Source organism: Tamandua tetradactyla, chromosome 7, assembly GCF_023851605.1.
Source record: "Tamandua tetradactyla isolate mTamTet1 chromosome 7, mTamTet1.pri, whole genome shotgun sequence".
NCBI lineage: Eukaryota > Metazoa > Chordata > Mammalia > Pilosa > Myrmecophagidae > Tamandua > Tamandua tetradactyla.
Window position 1 is genome coordinate 148,211,916 of NC_135333.1, and position 18,887 is coordinate 148,230,802.

Consider the following 18,887-nt stretch of genomic DNA (forward strand, 5'->3'; position numbering starts at 1 on the left):
GTGCACACTTTAAAACCAACCTTAAGTAAACCTTCAGCGCAGTGCTGTGTTAATAAAGTCTCAATTAAAATCAATATTTTCATCAAAATTAAATGCTCAAGGGCAGGCCACAGTGGCTCAGCAGGCAGAGTTCTCGTCTGCCATGCCGGAGACCCAGGTTTGATTCCCGGTGCCTGCCCATGCAAAAAAAAATTTAAATGTTTGATATGTTTAAAAGCAAAATTTGGATGTAAATAATCAGTTATTCATCATCCTTGAAAATAATTTCTCTTTTAAAATACTTACAACTGTGTATTTTTAGATGCCTAATATGAGAAAGAAAACAAATAGTTGCACCCCCCCAAAAAAAGGAAGAAAAATAAACTGTTTATTATATTTATAATGCCAAAGCATGAAGTATTTTACTTAGTTCTGTAAATAGGATTATAGTTTGGGTTACAAGGTATCAGCAATTTGTTTTCTAACCCACTGTTGAAGCAACAGTAAATCCTAAATCTCAGATGATTTGCGTTCTACTCCATGTGAGGCCTGGATCTAAACCTGTATAAAAATAGCATTAAAGAGGCATCAGCTTTATTGACTATGAGCGCATGTAATATTTTATGAAAAATATATAAACCAAACTAAATAGACTTGTGTTATTTTTTAAAAGTGCTATACAAAGGCAAAAGTATTGTGCCTCGACCCCAGGAAAATATCTGATTCAGACCTACTGATATTTGCTTCATTACTATTTGAAGAAACAAATGGATGACAGAAGGTGCAAAGTAATCCTGTGATATTTTCACTCTTTTTCTCTAAAATGAAGAGAAGGTGCTTATACATGCAAACAACCAAAAGTAGCAACCAGAAAAACACTATGCACGTTCATCCTCAGCATATAGATTAAAAATAAAATCATTGTTTGTGCCCTACAGTAGAGCAGGCTTGCCCATTCATCCTTGTGATGGATCTGCATGCACAACCAAAATGCAATCAAATCCCTGCAGATGGTTCAATAAGTCACAACCACTGTTTAATCCTTTCACTGCATTCCTTTAAAAACACTGCCCCTTGGGAAGTAATAATGGAATCCCCTCATCCACTGCCCACCCCCCAAATATATATATATACATGGTCAACTATTCTCATTTTCCTTTAGTAGAAAGCCTTTGTTTTCTCAAACAGATTTTTTTCTCCATATTTCTCAAAAATTGCTTTATGTCGGCCTGTTTCACTCAATGTGTTGCTCATTGGATCATTCTGTATATTTTTGTTTGTTTTTGAACTTCCTATTGTTTTTTTTTTAATACTCTTATTGAGAGGCATCCACATACATACAGTCCAACCGTATTATACAATTTGTGGCTCCCAATATCATCACATAATTGTGTATTCTCCACCATGATCATTTTTAGAATATTTACATCTCTCCAGAAAAAGAAAAAAAAAGGACTCACACATCCTATACCCCTTACCTCTCCCTCTCCTTGATCCACAGTATTTCAATCTACCCAATTTTACCCTTTATCAAAGAAAATATCTATAGAAGTCTTATCTAAAACTGACTGTGGCTCAAAATTATATTTTAATAGACAGCCAGGCAAATCTAAGAGCATTTTTACATTGCTCTTTCTGATGAATTTTACTAGAAAGCAGTTGAGTTTCAAGTAGAACTAAAATGAAAGCAGGCCTTGGAGGCTTAACTATTGAACAGAGGCAGTAAGTGAAGCTTTGGAAATACAGCTGTCACTTCAGATCTCTTCCACTGAGGACCTACATGAACCAATAGCTAAAGCTGCTGGCAATATATTTCTGTGGTTCTGTTGAAAATAGACACTGTAAGAACTCTTAAAAACAGAGTAGCATGGCTTTTCTGAACCTATTTTTAAATATTTCATCCGTTCTTGGTTTTCATTCTACTTATAATTTTTTTGCAATAAAAATGATGAGAACTTACGTAATAAGTTACTTGTCTCTAGCACTGTAAAACTTTTATAAGTTGCTAACATGTCAAACCGAATCAGAAAGTCTTGACATCTTTATTACAGTAAGGCAATTCCTGATATTGAATGTTGGAAAGGTTTTAATTTTATTGCTCTCTAAACAGAAACATACTCTTTTCATGCAATGATGTATAATTATTTTTTCCTAGCACCTGGTAGTATCATTAAATTATAATATTTAATGTGCCATATTTTATATATATTATATAATTAGATAATTCTTTTTTACTCTTTAACAACTAAGCACTTCAGAAAGTTTATATATAAACTTTATATATATTATAAATAATATAAATAAATACAAATATAAATATATATAATACATAAGGAATCCGTTATTTCTTCTCTTGGTCTATAAGGAAATCCTAAACAATGTTCTCCTAACAGTCATTCTTAGCGGGAGGAAAAGGGCAAAATCATGAAGATTTCTGATCAGGGTTTTAAAGCTGAAGCTACAGAGCATAGTTGAGGCTTTGATTCAAAATGAGGCCTGATCAGTAGAGAGGATTGAAACATATTTTCTAGGGGTGACCCCACTTCTTCCCCTCCTTTTACCCTTCTTTGTAAACTTTCTTGATCAACATATTTTATATTAAGCCGCTGTTGTTTCCTACCCGAGATTGCCTTACATCATCCCTGCCAGTTTCTCTCCCTAGTTGTTGTTGTCTGCCTGCCCTAGCTCACTGGTACAGTCTCTTTATCTGTTCTCCTGCACCCTGGGAGATAGAGTCACCTACTAACTCTCTTATATCATCTATCAAAAGCCTCACCTCTGAAGTGCCATATACTTCTGCTCTATTATCTCCTGTCCAGAAATTACGTCTGAAACTGTAAAAGATTGAGGGAAAATGACAGCATACAAAATGTGAAGGAGATATGGGTCAAGTTCTAAAACCTAAGTGCTGTGATTCCCAAACTGTTTGAAGATTTATGTAGTTTGAAGGAAAAGTGAAATAAAGAGATGATTTTTTATTTATCTTTAACCTTTATATTCCTCCACAAATTCATAGTAGTCTTCCTGGAGCTTAAACCTGTGTTTCTCCAGATAGATCTTTAATAAGCATCTATTGAATATTTACAAAATATCTGCACCTAAGCATGGGCTTTGGCTAAAATCAACGAACATTCAATTCCAAGCTGAGTAACAATAATAACAATAAGCATATGGTCCATGTATTGTGCTATGTGCTAGATTAGGTTGTATGTAGACATTGATTCGGCTCTGAAAATAGACAAATACGTGCAGTATATTTAAATGTTCACAACTTTAGTGAAAAATATCAAATTCAAATGTAACGTGATTTATGATGTTGATTTTTAACATTGAGTTTTAATATTTGCATTTAGTTGACTAATAATTTTATGATTCCTTTTTTCAATTAATGTAATAATGTAATTGTCCTTCAAACAATATCTATCTAGATTAGTATTCTTCCAATTTTCAAGTTGTAAAACCATAATATAGGAAGCATGATTTACTTTTTTAGAAAATCAGTATATAAATTGGTCGCAAAATTTTTATCTCTAGCTCTACAAACCAGCTTTAATGTCACATGATTTTTGTATTTGTATATATACAATCAGGTTTTTAAGTAGGAATCTTAAAAAAATAAAAATTTAAAAGTTATGTTTTTGACCATCCGAAATGAATCTGAGGTGTGTAGTACTGTACTATATGTACTATGATTCTGTTCTAGAAATCACCTAACACTGTACATACTGCTTTCCTTTTAGAAAAAAAAAGAATTCTGCAAGAAAGAAAATTACCCCAGAATTCTTAAGAGAACAGTAAGTACTTTAATGATATAATGATTATAATAGAGCCTCTATAAAATGAGATCCTACAAATTTCCTTTATGGAAATATTCACTTTTTATTTTATAACATGAAATTTGCATAGTAAGCAAGTAGAACCTTCTAATATTCCATTTCAGTTTACTAGGGGTAAACCATAAATCATTTATACCATATCCTCTTAAATAAGAGGGGAAAATAATCCTTGTAATATGCCTCGTGGAGGAAGTGTTTATGTTGGCTCTGTCATATCTTTTAACACCATATCATTTTAAATTTTAAAGCAGGAAAGAAGTGATACATAAAATTCATCAGTTCAGGCACCTCATTTTTTTCTGTACATGATATAAAATGTAATAATTTTGAATGAAATTTTTGAACAGAATTGACATACTTGATTTATCTGTTTATAGTCTAATCATGGTTGCAGATTGGCAAACATCTGTAGGCTTAAAATTTTTAGCTAACTCTCATTAGTACAGTTCTCTCTAATGTACTCACAACTTAACTGTGAAATCTATTTTCTTATTTAGCTATTATTTGGTAATAATAGTAATTTTCCTAAATGTGTTTGCATTAAACAACATTTAATATATTCTTGATGACATGCTTTAGGGTGAAACTGGTGACACTGGTGATATGTGAGTATCAGAAACAATATAAAATAGTAGATGAAAAAGCAAAATTCATGTGGATGAACTCTAGTGAATCATTTTTAAAACCGTGGGTGCTTTGAAATGACTTTGAAACGCAGTTCTCTAGAATAGCAACAGAAGTATTAAAGTAAGATGTAGTGAGTAGAGAAAATGATAAATCTAAATCTTGGTCTATTCCAAAATAAAATGAATTTCGATGAAAAGGATGTAAGTGATATAAACAGTAGAATCTCATAAATAAATTTTCTAGGATATATATAAATTATACTTACCTAATAAAATGCCCTAGTCCCCATAAAGTCTTAATGTGTAAATCAGCATCATTATTTTAAATGATTAAATATAAGGTATCATGGTTGTAAAATGAATGTAATTTCTCTTAAATCTGTTTTATTTATTGAAATGTGAGAACTGCAAGGAAAATGGATGTTTCTTTTGCTCACCTGTCTGAATCTTACTTAAGTGCAGGCTCACTTTACACAAAGTACTCTACCCCTTATTTTTGTTGTTTTTAAAATTTTAAACTTTAGATTTTTAAGCCAGAAAGATTTATGAAATCCAAAATATAGCATTTTCACTCTTTGAAAAATTTCGTGATTTTTAAAAATAAACTCACATTATACGAAGCATTCTTGAAATCGTAGAGCAGTTTCTGAACATGTTTATAGAGTTCTGAGGATAAACAAATAATTTAAGAATCATATTTTCCTATTATATGTTAAAAACTTGCCAATCTGAATTGCAAGATCTTTAGTAAATGAGCAATTGCTTTTTGACATGGTTCTTTTCATCATTTTACTGAACAAAGAGGGTCAACTAAGTCATTTGGTCAATACATAAACATTTCTCAGCACCCATCAATTGTCCTACAAGAAGCCAGGCTCTCTGCAACTTTACTTTCTTCTTTTATAATTCAGTTTTTAAACATAATTTCAATTCTGTACATTACTTACTTGAAAAAATTTAATGGTTAAATGGAAGAACCAGACTTAGTTTGAAGCCCTTTACATAAAACTAGGTAATACCTACCCTAAGCCCACACAATCTCTTAACCCTCTTATAATTTCACTGGGAGAAGATGTTAATAACTAGTTTTCTGGTCCAATTTATGTATAAGTTATTTGGCTTGTTATTCGGGTGTGACATAATTTCTTTTATTTGAACTGTAACTTACGTAATTGGTTTTGAAACAGAATTTTTAGCATGCCACACTTTGGAGATCTTTTGTTCATTTAGAATATTCCTAGAGAAAATAATTTACATGCTTCCAAGAAAGAAATAGCACCATTTCTTGGTTCATTATCATAGTCTGTGGAGTTTTTCTTTTCAGCTTTTAATAGCCTGCTATTAAACAACTACATGCTTAATCATAAATAACATACAAGGAAAAATATCTCTTGATGCAAGCCCTTATTATTAAACTGTGTACTTTATTACTAAACATTTTTATCAAATATTATGAAAAGGAATACTTTGAATTAAAATTAGATTATTAAAATGTAAGTATGTTGATATATGTCTTAACCTCCAAAGGTAAGTGTATGAAATCAAGCATGTTATGAGATGAGGACCCAGAGAATTCAGCGACTGCTTTTTCATCTTTGTCTATTGAATGTATGCCTGTTTGCAAGTCAATGAATAATGAATGCATTGTTAAAATTTGTATTTGAACCAAAATCTTTAAAAGGGAAAGATTTTTAGTATATGCCATAAAAAAAAAAACCTATAGCTTAAAAACAATAATGAATTAAAACATTGTCAAATATCATTAGGACACATTGCATTTATATTTCACAAAAAGTTTTGTGCTTAAGAAAGGCAAGGAATTTAATAGAAAAAGACCATTGAAATTTTTATTTAAAAATAGTAATTTTCTTCTCTATCGCTGAACACTCAGTGTTAGTTTCAAAAACTCCATGCCCCTGCTCACTATAGACTCTGATTGTACTGAATACTAATAACAAAGAGGATGTGTTAAAAATAAGTTTAGATGTTCAGGCATCTTTCTTGGAGACTAATCACTTTATCCTCAATTCGCTAAACCTCCTTAAGTACTACCGGGAATCGATGTTCTAACTAAAAACTTGACTATTATTAACCCCCTACTTTTCTAGCACAGAAAAAAGAATAAGAGGTTTTCGATAAGAAAGATCCCGATGAAAGTAGGTTTTGACCAAGGAAATATTTTGTGACTTATTAGAGGATAAATAAAAATCTATTTGCAAACACCTCTTATGTGTTTCATTTAGTCAAAACTGTTCCAATTAAAAGTAGCAAGTTCCTGAAATAAAAATGTTTAAGCTTGTGTGTGTGTGTGCATGTGTGCACGCAGACACACGTATGTGTCTATCAGTAGTATATAGCTAGCAGAAAATTTAGAGGTTATCTAGTCTAATAGTGTCCTTTTATAGAAATTATCTTATCTAATATTCTTATTTACAGATGACCACATAGGTCAAGTCATTTTCCCAAGCTCTCATATCTAGTGACAGAACTGAGACAATTTCTGGACTAATTAACCACTGATTATTTTTTCTACTCTCATGTTGACTAAAAGTACTTATACAAAAAAAAAAAAAAGAAGGTCTTAGAACTGTCCAAGATATCTCTTGTCCACATTTTAGAACTTCTTTTAACCAAAACTCCAATGAAATCTCATGTAAATAACTCTTCGCTTAGACTCTACCTGTCTAAAATTTTTTTTATATAACTCATCAGCATAATGTTTATAGTGGACATAATTATGTATAGAGAGAATTCAGGAATCTAAGTTCTAGTCTTGGCTATATCCAGCTCCCCCTCTCATAGTGAAAAGTCCTTGAGCATACATGAAAGTGATGGCATTCAAGATCACACAGCTAAAACACTGCTGGATAATAATAATACATGATATAATATGTTCCTAAAATCTGCCATCAGCAACAATTAGGCATTTATCTCTTTGGTTCTTCATTTTCTCACCTGTCTAATGAAATAAATATCATTCAGCCTACTCCCCAAAGTTCTCTTGAGATCAAATTAGATATATCAGGATCCTGAAGAGTCATTTAATTATAAGTTATGGTTATTAAATTTTATTATAAAAACTTACATTATATTATTATAAAAAGAACTTCCTTTTGGGTGAAAATTTGCCTTTACTGTTTTGGTAGTCCAATATATCATTAAACAACAGTGTATTGCTCTTGAGATCTAAGTTATTGATTAATTTCTGCCATACACAATAATGACTATCCAGAAAAATTTCTTTTCCTTGAATTTGTAATTTATTCCTAATTTCTGGTCAGTTTTCTCACACTTAGGTCTAAGAGGGACCATGCAAAAAAAGAAAGGGATATAGTTAAGGTCAACAAAGATTTATTGGACATTTACTTGGTGTCATGCGCTCTACCATAAGATTAAATTTCATTTAATTCTTAACGAGTTCTTCCTATGTTGTAATAATTTTATAGATAATGAAAATGAAGATTAAAACCTTAAAAAATCAACCTAATTAGTAACCAGAACTGTTACAGCTTGTCCTCTGCTCTTTCTGTTACCCCTTTCCAAAGTATCACTCTTAACTAAATATATCACATCTGATGAAGGCAAGGCTTATGTCACTTTCACATGGAAATGACAGCATGTTGGGTGATGGCGCAATTAAGGAAAAGTATTTTTCAAATATCATTTACCCATGCAAAATACTTAATGTACATATGATATTGCTTTTCTTTACTACTTATTAATAAACACTAGATTGCATCATGTAAATTTGTCATTCATATGCTAAACCACAGCAGAAGAATTTAATTATTAAACGGCAGCTATCTTTAGATAGAAAATTAGAACTAAAATTAAAATGGATGATAATCATAAAAGATCACATAAAGGAAAAGCACTATATTTTTGTTCGTAAATTAAATAATAATAAAATGGATGCTAACAGTATTTGCTCTTTAGATTGTTATATATACTACATTATCTGAACTTATTCCCTCTAAATACTTTTTTGTATGCTTTTGGAAATTCATTCCTTTATTTATCCTTCACTCATTGTTTTACAAATGCCATTGAGTACCTTTTCTATACATTGTTCCAGGTACTAGAGATATAAGTGTGATCAAAACATAGCCTCTGCCATCATGTAGCTTATATTGCAGAATAATTAAAATATCAGAATGTTTGCTTTGTAAAGAGAATGACAATACTATTTATTTATATTAATAGATTGTCTTTCCAAGATGGTCATCTGGTTAACCATCATCACAATCACTCTATGTTTTTATTCATCAAGTAACAGAGTTTTGTAGCTTTCTTTGGGATATTGGGTATGATAGATTTCCTGCAATCACTATTATAAAGCTAAAGCTAATCAATACTTTAATAACGTAGGATGAAAGTTCCAGTTTCCTACAACATGGAAGACAGAGTCTTGAATTTTCTCATGATAGCATAGCTTGAAAATTCCCTTTTGGATTTCAAATCCCAGCCCCACTATTTGTCAGCTAGAAGACATAGGGAAAATCAATGACATTTCTATGTTTTAATTTCTTCATTAGGTACTTGTGATAATTAAATGAGTTGAAGTCATGCAGTGTCTTTGTTTATGTAATCATGTCTGTTTGATAGTAGGTACTATATTAATGTTAGCAATTTGAGTTCAGTCCCTTATTTCTAGAAACTCTTATTAAATTTTTAACTGGGAGTTCTTATTGCTATTAGTCTTTATTTTTTCTGAAAAACTTATCATACATGATTCTGAAATATAATTGTATAGGTACAAAAGAGATGAACTTGGAGTTGCTTGAAAGATAATATTTATGCTTTTAGAGTATCCAAATCTAAAGCGAATAAGACTTCAAAACAAATTATTTTCTGTGTAAAAAATTAATAATAATTTTTATCTGCTATAACATTCTGATTTTTATATTTATGTGTTGGCACCATGGCATTATTTTGGGTTGCATTATTCTTTTTTTGTGATTAAGAATGTAATCATTGGACAAAGAAGCTGTGTTCAAATTCTGGTTCTGTCAGTTGCTGCCTGTGTGACCTCAGGGAGACAATTTAACCTCTGTAAGTCTCAGTGTCTTCTATAAAAAGATGGAAATAATAAATTCTATCTTATGGGTTTCATATGAGGATTACAGAACATTTATCAGGTGTTAACTAGAGAACATAATACAATAGCATCAATAACTGTAATAGAAGTTGTTATAGCTTCTATTAAAAAATACCTCCTTTGCTATTTAAAGGACAGTCTTTTAAAATTATAAAGCATATACAAGTCTGCAAGGATTAAAGAAGGGAAAGACTGAAGGAGGAAAGAAAAGTGGGGACTGATTGGAAATCTAGAACAAAAGAGGGAATTTGGTTCAGATAGAGTGAGATTTAAGGTTTGCTGCGAGAGACGTTCTCCGTGATTCCTTATCTTCAAGCCTTCTTCCTCTCTAAAAAAGCAAATAAGAAGTTATACAATGTCCACAATAGGTCTCCCTTTCAAAAGTAAGACTTAAGACATTGTGACAGTCTTTATGGCCCTAAAAGCAAGCTGAATGCAAAATGATTTGATGGGTACCAAAATGGCTTTTTACCCTACCATGAAATTATTTCTTTCAGAGTCTCAAATGGGTTCATTTTCTCCAGAAGAAATAGACGTGCCCAAACAAGGCTGAGCATGTTTCTGGAAATAAATTATGTCCTATACATGTTACTACAGACACATTTAAAAGTTAAGGGCAGTTTTGGGCCATTGCATAGCAAAATGATACACTCTCCTTTTAAAAAAATAAAATTATGTATGTGATATCTGATATTTAAATCATAACATTCTTTCACCAAAGAAATCTCAGACAAAATTGTTTGTTTTGCTGCTTTTTCTTCCAAGATAAAGAATATGTTATGGATTTCTTCTCATCTTAGTACCTCCATTAGTTATTCTCTGTTGTAAATTCTGACTCTACTATTTTAGATTTCTTAATTGTTTGGATCATTCTTTTATAAATGCCATAAAAATACCCTTATAATACTGACATGGGATATCAATACTAAAAGAAAAGCCTATTGTAATCTTATTGATAACGATTGCTATTCCAGAAAAATATAACTCATGGAAAATACTGCATCGTTTTTTTCTCCTTTGCTAAAAATTAATCACTACATGTATTACTGATAATTTTATTTTTTTCCTATTCCAAAATATGAAAAATCTAGTATAGCCTATGCTCTATTGCACATTTCAGCAATATATTTCCTCTGTTCTTCTGATTAATATGAATTGCTTAACCTTGATATTCTTTTTATTTTCCAGTTTCAAAAATAATGTCTTTGAATGTGTACAAAATGTTTCAGACTTTGGGAAAGCTGTCTCTAAACAGACACACAGAATGCATTGGTTTGCTAACTCATATGGCCCCCAGAAGTGATATATTATGAATTTTCAGTAGTCTAAAATGTATTATAAGAAATAATTCTTAGCATCAGCTTTGCAAGTTACTCAAGGGTTTTGCTAATCATTTTGTTTGCATGTAGCATTGACATATTTTCCTAGAACATCTTCTATTATCATATAACCTCTTCTTTTATATGAGGTATGTTATATCTGAATTCTAACGGATTCCCCCTTCCCTTATTTTTTGTACAGTAAAATTTTTTCAAATTTTAAAAATTTTCTTAATGCTCTCAGCCATCTGTTAGAGCATCTTGTATGTCATAGTATTTATAAAAACCATTGTATTATAGGATAATCTCATTTTTATTAACTAAATTATACCCATTAACATACTTCTACTTATTAATATAGCCAGTATTTCTAATTATTATAAGAACTAAACAATTATCTATGTGTTTTACAAAAGGCAAAGTCAAGTTTGTCACTGTGTGAGATAACTGACATAATGGAGAAAGTACAGATAGTCTTCACCTTAGTAAAGAGTTATGTAACAGAATTCATTTTAAGAAGCTGTCTTTCAGGTTCATAAGATGAACATGTACCCAGAGAGTGGCACAGACCAACCTGTGAAAAACCACAGTTGATGCTGGCCTATAATATGCCATTAGGAATGTCGACCGTGTGAGTAAGAGGGAAACCAGGCACTAGCTGCACCCCCATATTTCCTGGCACTCCACCAACCCTGGCCAAAATCTTGAAAATAAGTAAAGCTGGCTTTGCACAGTCTGGTATTCTTGAGCTGCTTTTTCTTTATAGTGGTTTTGGCTCCAAATTTCCTAACCCCACTTTTTTATTGATCAGAATGTTCCTCCATGCAGCTGATATGAGGAAACTTCTTGAGAAGAAAGTAACTAGATCAGATCAAGGTTTTCACATCATCCCTAAATGCCCCCGCACCATCCCTTACACCCCATCCCCTGACAAGGACAGTTGTTAACCCAACTGAACACAAAGGAACATCTGATGTAAGGCATTGTATGCAGTGTGGGATCATGGAGGGGTAAATAGTAAGCAAATATGAGTGGAGAAATTCGGGGGTAGGAACCAAGGTGGTATGACACGGTACCTGGAAGCAGCATCCCTGCTCTGCTCTTGAGGTCTCACATCTGCTCCTAATCCTTCACTTCAGAGCCTGGAGTTTCTCTATTTTAATACATAAAAGGCTTCTTTCAGGGATTCTGATAGAAATCTGGCGATGAGGTGAAGGGTGCATAGGCTGGAGATTGTGTTTCTTTTTGTCTATAATATCTTTTACTTAAAGTACGTGATTATCGTAATTCTATTTATCTACACTGTAATTTTTTTCAAGCCTTTAAATAGCCAAAAGTTAAAAACACCCATTCATGAAATAAATATGTATGTGCCTCCTCTATAATTTCACAAAGGAAATTATTTTGTTTGTTTCATTTTTACCACCTCTGGTATCTGACAAGCCAGGTCAAGGAAATAATTTCAGAAATTTAAGTTTTCACTCATTACCATCATCTAGAGCTCAAAAACAAATACAATATGCTTTAATAATAAACCCATCAGTAATGATCAAATGAATGCAATGCTCATTCCATGCTGGCATCATGCTGGAAGGGCACGGCTAGGTGAAGCCAGCCCCTTTCACCTGTTCATGCTGAGCTACCATCAGGCAGGCAGAGCAGCCCATGCCTCTGCTCTAGGACTTGTAGCCCTAAATTAGCTGAACGCTTACTCCCTGCTGCATGCTTTACATGTCATTTCCTTCCCTGGAGGTCCATTCTCGTGTCCACATTCCACGTATTGGGAGACTGTGATTCACCAAGGCAAACTACTTTGTCCAAAGTAACACAGCTTATAGATTTAAGGCAAGGCACAATCCCAGGTCTATCTAATGCTAGAACCTGTGCCTTTCGGCATGATGCAAACCACGTCACGAGCTTACACTGAAGTGATGTTTTAAGAGTTTCTCTTTGCCTAAGAGGGTGCCACGCTGAGGGAGGCAGGAGGGTCATCTTTGTAATCCCAGATCTCAGCACTGCACAGGTGCTCAATGTTTTTTGAACCAAAGTGACAATGATTTTACCAGACCTGTCATGACATTGGCTTTATTAAAAGTTCTGTGTGCTCTTGTTTTTCTTCACTAAAGCTAGATTCCTCAAGTCCTCAAGCACTCCGTTATAAATTATGCTTTTATTTTCAAGAGCTGTTTCTTTAGCCTTATAGAGATCTATAATTTATTGAACAAGGTAGCTGTCTGATGTGAAGTCCTTTTGCCAATTCTCTAACTAAAGGATGAGATGCAAACATAGAAATGCAACAAGTTCATGATTTTGTAGAATTTCATCCTTTTTATATCAGAAACCCTAAAATTAATAATGAAAAACTTGTTCAGTATATGCAGTTAGCCAAAGAAATAAATGGATTTAAGATAATTTAGGCTGTCTGAGTCATAAATATGCTACATTTTAACTGCTCAGGCTTGAATTAGCCCAGTCTTCATTGATTTCTGATGTTTTTATTCATCGACTATTCTTTAGAAGATTTGTGAAGCTTGGAGTATGTTTAAATTGCCATTTTTCTAAAAATAAATAGAATAATAGGGAGGGTGTGTCAATTCAAAATGGGTATGCAAATTTATGGCCTTCAACTTTTCTAAAACTGCAGTTTTACTTCTAAACTGTGTATTATGGAATAATGTTGCACAAGGGTTACTAGCTAAAGCTTAAAACGAAGGAAGTAACCTCTATTTATTCATTCCTTCCTATTTTCAATAAGCATTCCTTATGTGCCTGCTAATTTATTACTAACACTTATTGACTGCAAGGTACACACACATACATATTCTGTATGTATCTTGTATATGTATTTTCTAATACACAAACCCTTTCCCTAATCTTCTAATCCTTACACTGCAAGGTAGACATCATGCCTGTTTTACCAATGAGGAAACTGAGATTCAGAAGGTTAGGTGATTTTCACAGAAGTGTTAAGAGTTGGAATTTGAAAGCAGGACTTCTAGATCCAGGGCTCGCACTGACACTGCCCCCCTACGTGTCATGCGTGGCATTACATACCTGGGAGCCAAAGTTGTATAGAACACAGTTTCTGCATAATTCACATTATTATTAAATAAAGGGATACTTTTAATTAATTAAAATATAAGAGGATAGAGCCTTCCCCAGTGACTCAGTGGCAGAGTTCTTGCCTACCATGCCAGAGACTCAGGTGTGATTCCTCATGCCTGTCCATGCAGAGGGAAAAAAAAAATGTGTATGTATACATATATATATACACACACACACACACTTTTGTTTTTCCCTGCAACAGATGAACTTGTTGCATTTCTATGTTTGCATCTCATCCTTTAGTTAGAGAATTGGCAAAAGGACTTCACATCAGACAGCTACCTTATTCAATATATATATATAAGAGGATAGTATAATATAATGATGTATAATGATAGGTATTTTGGAATCCAAACACTGCCTGATAAGCTTTACAAAGAAGCTGTTCCATTTTGACCTTAAATAACTTAATTCCTGCTGTTTTTTTTAAATTGATTTGATTAATTTTTTAATTGATAAGGAATTTTATTAAACACATGGTATGGTTGTTAGGGTTGAGGTTGTAGGTCAAGTCAAAGTGTTCAAAGTTTATCTCTAGGCAGCAGAAAATCATCATTTAATCTTGTTTTTCCTGCTTGATCTCTCAGTCTGTAGAAGTTTTAGTAAAAAAATAATAGTAAGAAAAAAAGATAAATATAGTTTGTGTTAGATTTTGCTTCCTTTTTCATTTTCTTGCATTATAGAACTGATTCGAGATGAAAGCGAATGACCTTCCCTCTTGTTCAGAGCCACACCGTCGGTCAGATGGGTCACATTAATAGAACCCATGACAACATTTTCTTGTTATTTTCTGACCTGCTGGTGAGATGCTAAAGCCCGCTACCCAATGTCTGTGTGGCTTTAAGTTACGGTAGTGAGAACATTTCTCAGTGCTGTCATGCTTTAGTTAATACAGTTTTGTGTTTTGCTGGGGAAAGACAATTCTGATAGCGTCCTATTGATTCAGCTGTTTTCTAACAGTTGCTACCTACCAGTTTTGCCTTCATTGACTTTTCAATGTTCTGTTCCAAATAACTTGCATGTACAATTTGGTATTGAGGGCCAGAGAAGATTCCCTGTTGTGCATGAAGTTGGAGCAGCGCTGAGCCGTGGGGTAGTGAGTGCTTATTATCATTCTGAAGATCGCCCACTTGTCCTAGGCTATTGCCATAAAAGAGTTGTGTTTTCTCTGCTATTCTTTTTTACTTCCCCTCTTTGTTTTATTCTTCCAGACATTCCAGTGCACGTCTTATTCTTTAAAGGTTTAAATGCATTCTTAGAAAGACCCCATGCTGACTGAAACTTGAAATATAAAGTCTTTGGTGTTTTCTTTTTTTTTTGAACACCTGGAATAGAATATAGCTTGAACTGCAAGCAATTTTTTTGATAGTGCAATTTTAAAAGAAATCTTTTTTGTGGGATGCTTCTAAAATTGTGGGTGGTTAGAAACGCCTGTTATGATCAGAATAAAAATGACTATCACCTGTTGAACACGTACCATTTCCTAGGCTTGGTGCTTATCAATTTTTATGTTATCTCTAATTTTGACAATTCTGAAAGGGATGTATCATTACTCCCACTTTACAGGTGAGGAAACTAAGTCACTGAGAGATTAAGTTGCCCAAGATCATAATGATGACTTCTATCTTTCTATTCATGGTTGGCCTTTCTGTTTAATCCTGATTGGCTTGTCTCTAAAATGAAACTAACATTGTTTGAATTTGTATAGCCCTTCACGTGTGGTACCTCTTTCAATGTCCCATTTTACTCTTTGCGATATCATCTTGAGGCTCTGGATTCAGGACCTGATCATGGATTTCCTGGTACTGAAATATGATGTCTTGTTAAATTGGCATCATTTGTAAAAATGGCCTCATCTCTATGACTACTAGATAAAGTTTTTATTTTAATTGAGGGAGAATATGGCTGGAGAGCTTGCTTGCAGGCGCCCTGTAGAATTTAAGGCATTTTGCTTACCCAGGCAATAGTTCTGTGAAGCAGAAGCAGAATAATATTTTTGAGACCAAACTGCTCTTTCCTACGCAACTACAGCTACAACTCCTGCTGTCTTCTATAAGGGGCTCCAAGCCAAGGGGCATCTTTGCCCTTTGAAGATGTTCCTGGCCCGTGCAAACTGTCCCCATATCTTCTAATATAAACCAAAGGGTCTTATTCATACGCATAAGTAAATGTGTGTCTGTGTTGTATATGGAGAGAGATACACAAAGGTAGGATAACCTGAAAATGACTAGTAAGTACATTTCTGTTTCATCACTGCTATTTCTCAAAACCCAATGCCATCAGATTTTCTGCAACAGTTTATGGATGGGAAGTAGCGATTGGGTACAGAGAACAATGAGCAGAAAGTTTATAAGAGTAAATAATTGAAAACAATAAAACAAATAAAGCAACACATATACTACCCACTAACCCCATGAGAACAATAAACTAAACTACTCACCATTCTAGAAAGTACCTGTTCTCCCAGATGCCAAAGCCTTCACTCAAGACTGACCCCACTTTCCCGATCTGTCTTCCCCCTTGGCTTAGTTATAGTTGCTCCCTCTCTGCTGTGCTTCCAGAGAACCCAAGACATGCCTCTATCCCAGCACTCATCTCATATGTTGGATAGGAATGAAATCAGCCAACAGCAAGGTCACCTGGCCACTCCCCACCCTCAGCCCTCAGACAATAATCTGGCACTTTGAGCACAATACATCGCGCACAGTACAGGATTCCGCTCAGTCATTCAGCAATGCCAGACCTTGTGCTGGCATCGAGTTCTCTGCTCAGAGATTATTTGAAGAAAGGATAGGAAGAAGGGAGGGTGAAAAAGGAGGTGGAGACAGGAAGGAAAGTAGGGAGGCCATACGTATAAGTAAAACAATAACGCTTTGAGATATCAAATACTATTGCATAAATCCATGGCTTTCTTTCAGCAAATACAGTTATTTGAGAAAATAGATATTTCAGAGGGCTTCAGAACTCATAGTGGAGATGGAAAATGAATATTACATAAGACTAGAAATCAGGTCTTAGGTGTTTTTCTTTCCCTTAATTTGGGATTTTATTTTTCTTATAACTAAAATTTTTACCTTTCCATATAGCTTACTCCACAGCTAACAAACTTCACAAACAGATTCTTTTACATGTTTTAAAAATATAACAGGTTAAGTGAGAAGGCAAAAGAACTTTATCTTCTAAGCTACAAATTTTTGCATTAAAATATTCCTGAATAATGCAAAATCCACCATCTTTGTATGAGCATGGGTATGTTGGAGTGCATTTTCTTTTTGGTATGTATGAGATGGATCGTGCTAATTCATGCAAGTGTTCTAGTAGGAACCAGCCCCTCCTGTCCTCCCGCGCCCACGCCCACGCCCACCCCTCATTTACTATTCATTCTCCTGTACAGGTGCTCCATAGCTTTGGTTTGTTCCCTTTTTTCCCTTTAGTTCTGCCATCACCAGCCTTAAGGAAACCTCTGATATTCCCATTTCCTTTAGAACTTAAATGCATGCTGCCATTCTACTGCTCGTCATACATTTCATGATGTATGGTCTCTCCCTTCTCTTCTGGGTTCCATTTCACTTCTTGCTTCCTATAGCTTTTCTCTTTCTCTTTCTCTCTCTCTCTGTCTGAATTTCACTCTTATGAAAGACTCCAGTAATACGGATTAAAATCTATCCTGATTGAGGTGGGACATACCTTAACTGAAGTAACTTCATCAAAAGGTCCTACTTTCAAGGCTTCACACCCATGGGAATAATTAAATTGATTTTTGTCTGGGGTACATACAGCTTCAAACCACCACATCAGACAAAAAGATAAACAGGAAAATATGTTCAAGGGAAAAAAAATCAGGGATAGCATTTGAATATTTATCATTGTACCTTGAAATGCTTCATGATCACATCCCAATTCTGAATCAAGCCTGGTCAACTCTTCCTCCACTACCTTGAAATCTATAGAACAATCAAAATTATAAAATGAGAAAGAGCATGTATTAGTCTTTGTGTGTTTATATGCCTAAAGAATACTGTATGAATTGGCTTGAATTTCCCTTCTGTTCATTATCATATGGTTTACTTGCTAATAAACAGAAAATTGAAAAACATTTTTAAAAAAGAAGAGGAAAAGTTAACGCCCTAAATAGTGGCAAAAATTATAGAACAAGTAATTATTCACAAGATTGAAAAAGCATATTTCACATAAATGATTGTATTAGGAATTGGAGGGAAAAGACCAGGCACATACACAGCCATGTACACACAAATGTAAAGATACAAACACAGATTTGCCCAAAACACACACAAGCACGTATACATCACACCCATACACTAGCACATATACACACATGCACTCACCCACACAGAGCAGTTATGCCCCAATTTAATTAACAAAAAATATAAAATGTTATCATGGGCTTCTGTTTCATATTAGATATCACATCTTTTGGTTCCCAAACCAAACTCAGCGGCATCAAGGCCACATCCTCATCTGGGGAGAGAAAAGAGTCAGTGCTCAGGAGTCATGAATGATATTATATTTCCTTGCAGTAAATGTTATTAATTATAATTAATTTAATAGAAAAATCTATATAATGGGAATAATATCCTTTGCTTAATGTAATACTGTTTGTAACACACTTTATATACCTTATGTACCAAGCCTGGTACATAGAAAAAGTTCAAAAAAATGCAATGGATAAGGATGAGACAGATTTTTATCTCTTTGTTATATGTTATGATTTCCAGTTTCTTTTGGTCCAGTTGGTTTCCCTCACATAATTCATTAGTTTAGACTCCATTAGCAATTGCATTTTCCAATTTAATCACCTTTCTGTATATTAAGATATAAAATGGGCCCCTGAGTTCACATTAATGTACCTCTGAAACCTAGATAAAATCTTTCAAAGGTAGATCAGAAATACACATTATATAAG

At 33.6% G+C, this 18,887-nt stretch overlaps 1 protein-coding gene across 6 annotated transcripts in view; it reads left to right on the top strand.

Annotated features, from left to right (window-relative positions):
* Positions 1 to 18,887, top strand: part of SYT1 (synaptotagmin 1) — a 1,262,805-nt gene that overhangs the window by 867,521 nt on the left and 376,397 nt on the right. For all 6 annotated transcript variants that reach the window (XM_077111509.1, XM_077111511.1, XM_077111507.1 and 3 more), the window contains one exon: positions 3,720 to 3,773. The gene's annotated coding sequence lies outside the window, so the exon portion shown is untranslated. The remainder of the gene's footprint in view (positions 1 to 3,719; positions 3,774 to 18,887) is intronic.